This window comes from Mustelus asterias, chromosome 5 (genome assembly GCF_964213995.1).
Source record: "Mustelus asterias chromosome 5, sMusAst1.hap1.1, whole genome shotgun sequence".
Taxonomy (NCBI): Eukaryota; Metazoa; Chordata; class Chondrichthyes; order Carcharhiniformes; family Triakidae; genus Mustelus; species Mustelus asterias.
The window spans coordinates 148,017,772-148,022,592 of NC_135805.1; positions in this window are offsets into that span (position 1 = coordinate 148,017,772).

Consider the following 4,821-nt stretch of genomic DNA (forward strand, 5'->3'; position numbering starts at 1 on the left):
ATGCGGATTAATCCGGGATAGTCAGCACGGATTCGTGAAGGGCAAGTCGTGCCTCACAAATTTGATAGTATATTTTGAGGAGGTAACTAAGTGTGTTGATGAAGGAAGGGCAGTTGATGTCATATACATGGATTTTAGTAAGGCGTTTGATAAGGTCCCTCATTGTCGGCTTATGATGAAAGTGAGGAGGTGTGGGATAGAGGGAAAGTTGGCCGATTGGCTGTCTGATCGAAGACAGAGGGTGGTGGTGGATGGAAAATTTTCGGATTGGAGGCAGGTTGCTAGCGGAGTGCCACAGGGATCAGTGCTTGGTCCTCTGCTCTTTGTGATTTTTATTAATGACTTAGAGGAGGGGGCTGAAGGGAGGATCAGTAAATTTGCTGATGACACCAAGATTGGTGGAGTAGTGGATGAGGTGGAGGGCTGTTGCAGGCTGCAAAGAGACATAGATAGGATGCAAAGCTGGGCTGAAAAATGGCAAAGAGAGCAAATAAGAGCGAGGGCTGTTCTCTCTGGAGCGGAGGAGGCTGAGGGGAGACTTAATAGAGGTTTATAAAATGATGAAAGGGATAGATAGAGTGAACGTTCAAAGACTATTTCCTCGGGTGGATGGAGCTATTACAAGGGGGCATAACTATAGGGTTCATGGTGGAAGATACAGGAAGGATATCAGAGGTAGGTTCTTTACGCAGAGAGTGGTTGGGGTGTGGAATGGACTGCCTGCAGTGATAGTGGAGTCAGACACTTTAGGAACATTTAAGTGGTTATTGGATAGGCACATGGAGCACACCAGGATGAAAGGGAGTGGGATAGCTTGATCTTGGTTTCAGATAAAGCTCGGCACAACATTGTGGGCCGAAGGGCCTGTTCTGTGCTGTACTGTTCTATGTTCTTCTGTCTGTGATTTTTTTAAACTAATGTCACTGTGGATTGTGGAGAATATGTGTTTCTGTCTGAGTTTCAATGGTCTTATTATGTAACCTTAGAGATTACTGGCAAGAGCAACTCTCCAATTCCCCATCCATCCCTATCTCTCATGCATAATTGCCACTTCCAGCACACTCGTAAACTCCTCTACCTTTGGAGTGGGTCTGATACAGAGGATCTGATACAGAGGATCTGCTCAGGTGGGTCTGATACAAAGGATCTGATCTGGGTGGATCTGATACAGAGGATCTGCTCAAGTGGGTCTGAATCAGAGGAACTGATCTGGGTGGGTTTGATACAGAGGATCTGATCTGGGTCGATCTGATCCAAGTGGTTCTGATACAGAAGATTTGATCCGGGTGGATCTGATACAGAGGATCTGATCCGGGTGGGTCTGATATGAAGGATCTTAACCGGGTGGATCTGATACAGAGGATCTGATCCGGGTGGATCTGATACAGAGGATCTGTTCAGGTGGGTCTGATACAAAGGATCTGATCTGAGTGGATCTGATACAGAGGATCTGCTCAAGTGGGTCTGATACAGAGGATCTGATCCGGGTGGGTTTGATACAGAGGATCTGATCTGGGTGGATCTGATCCAAGTGGTTCTGATACAGAAGATTTGATCCGGGTAGATCTGATACAGAGGATCTGATCTGGGTGGATCTGATGCGGAGGATCTGATCCGGAGGATCTGATCCGGGTGGATCTGATACGGAGGATCTGATCCGGGTGGATCTGATACAGAGGATTTGATCTGGGTGGGTCTGATACAGGAGGATTACATTCGGATGGGGTTGCTCTCTGAATCGCCTGACGCTGGTGAGTTATACAAAAGTGGGATGGGTGCGATATTGATAATGATGTGGTCTGGATGTGTTGCATGTATTCCACAGTATCAATATCCTCCTTCCTGGGGCCAGGAAGGGGTTGGGCTGGACATTGGGTTGAGGTGGAAGTGTCGTCATTTATCCCAGCACACTGTTAGATTCTGAAAATGATCAGATATTTAGCTGGTTTAAACCTGGCAGCATATGTTGTTGAGTGGTGATCTGAATCTGCGGAAAAGGTCTGACGCTCAGTGAGATGGTGATGAATGGTGTGCTCGTGAGAAATAGGTTGAAACTGGGAAGTCTGACACTGGGGTAGTCTGATACTGGGTGGAGTATGACACTGGGGATCTTATACTGGGTGGAGGTGAGAATCTGATACTGGGAAAGGAGACTGATACTGGGGAGTCTGATACATGTGACAATGCTGAAACTAGGGGAGTCTTATACTGGGCAGGGAAATCTGATACTGGGAAGGGAGTCTGATACTGGAGGGGTATGATACTGCAGGAGTCTGATACTGAGGACAGCCCTGATACTGAGGACAGCCCTGATACTGGCCGGGAAGTCTGATACTGAGGGAATCTGACACTGCGAGAGTCTGATTCTGGGGGATACTGATACTGGGGGGAGTCTTAAACTGGGGGGAGTTTTATCCTGGGGGGAGTCTTATCCTGGGGGAGTCTTATCCTGGGGGGAGTCTTATCCTGGGGGGAGTCTTATCCTGGGGGGAGTCTTATCCTGGGGGGAGTCTTATCCTGGGGGGAGTCTTATCCTGGGGGGAGTCTTATCCTGGGGGAGGCTGACACTGGGGGAGGCTGATACTTGGGGAGGCTGACACTGGGGGAATATGATATTGGGGGATTCTGATACTGGGAGACTCTGATACTGGGAGACTGTCATACTGGGGGAGCCTCATACTGGGAGACTGGTACAGGGGAAGTCCGATATTGGGGGAGACTGATACTGGGAAAATCTGCTACTGGGGAGACTGATACTGGGAAAGTCTGCTACTGGGGAGACTGATTCCGGGGGAGACTGATACCGGGGGAGTCTGCTACTGGGGGAAGTCTGATACTGGGCCATAAGCACAAAGATCTTTGATTGAAAACGACCGAGAGAGATTATCCAGTTAGAATCATAGAGTGCCTACAGTGCAGAAGGAAGCCATTCGGCCATCAAGCCTGCACCGACACAATCCCACCCAGGCCCTGTCCCTATTACCTCACATTTTTACCCCGCTCATCCCCCTGACATTAAGGGGCAATTTAGCATGGCCAATCCACCTAACCTGTACACCTTTGGAGTGTGGGAGGAAACCGGAGCACCCGAAGGAAACCCACGCAGACACGGGAGAACGTACAAACACCACACAGACATTGACCCGAGGCCAGAATTGAATCTGGGTCACTGGTGCTATGAGGCGGCAGTGCTAACCACTGCGATACCTTGCCGCCATCTTGAAACAACTCTTCAAAAATGATTCAGAGTGCCCCACACAATTCTCAGAAGATGGAATATTTTGCAAAGTGAAGACACATCTTCGTTACTCCTTGAACAATTCCTCAGGCATTATTTCTTTTCTTATGTTCACTGATGAGAAGTGAACATCTTGAGCAAAAAGGGCAGTGGAGTTCTGGGTGTGGAGTTCTAGGCCTCAGATTGAAAGTTTGACGCCCTTAAGATCCCCAGGGTGTTTTTGACAATTGTTCGCGGTGTTGCCTTCCATATCTTGTTGCAATTCTTTCAGGAAAGAGTAAAACGCAGCATAATATCAAGGCAAAACACTGTGAATGCTGAAATCTGAAACAAAAACAGAAAATGCTGGAGAAACTCAGCAGACCCGACAGCACCTGTGGAGAGTGACGAGAGCTAATGTTTCGACTCAGGATGACCCTTCCTCATAGCTAAAGACAAAGAAAATCAGACGATATTTATACCATCAGATTGGGGCCGCAGTGTAATTGGACAAAGACAAAGCTTTGTCAAAGGGTCATCTGGACTCTCAACGTCAGCTCTTTTCTCTCCTTACAGATGCTGTCAGACCCACTGAGATTTTCCAACATTTTCTCTTTTGATTTCAGATTCCAGCATCCGTAGTAATTTGCTTTTCTCCAGTTGGCTGGGATTGGCAGACAAGATGGTAAATGAGATTTCAGAAGCCATAGAATCTTGCAGTGCAGAAGGAGGTCATTCGGCCCATCGAGTCTGCACTGACCACACTCCCACCCAGGTCCTATATCCATACCCCCATGAATTTACCCAAGCTAGTGGAGAAATAAAAATAGCAATAACAGGTCATAAAAATGAATGAATAAGATGAAATGAAGATGTAAAATAAATGGAAATGGGGTGAAGGTGGAGGGAAGAGAGTTCATGCTCTGAAGTTGTTGAACTCAGTGTTCAACCCTGAGGGCTGTGAAGTGCCCAATCAGAAGACGAGGTGCTTGTTTTGGAAGCTGAACAACCTTTGACCAAAAGCATCACCTGGACAGGGACTGAGATACTGGATCAGTAATTCAAAGTTGTGATGACACACCGACTAAGCAACTTATACTCAGGGATGTCTGTGAGCTGCCTTCAATGCCTGACAGCAGGCATCACAGCGGTTTATTTTTTTGCACTTCCCTCTTTGGAAGTGCCCCATAACCCCCTGCACCCTCCCACCCTCTGCACCCTCCCAGCCCCCGCCCCCACAACAAGGTGGCAGCCTCCCTTTGGCCTCATTGAATCCCGACAGCACAGAAGGAGACCATTGGGCACATCGAGCCTGCACCAAAAATCCCACCCAGGCCCTCCCCATAACCCCACATATTTATCCTGCTAATCCCCCTTCATACTAAGGCACAAATTACCACGGCCAATCCACCGAACCTGCACATCCTTGGACTGTGGGAGAAAACCAGAGCCAACTTTACTTCCTCAGTAACATCCTTGACAAAAACTCATCTAAAAAGAAGAAGTTACATTAGCCATTGCGCCATACCCATGCCAGTAATATCCGTTCACACAAGAACTGGCTGATTTTCTCTTTAGCCCTTGCTCTCAGTCAGAGGAATGTC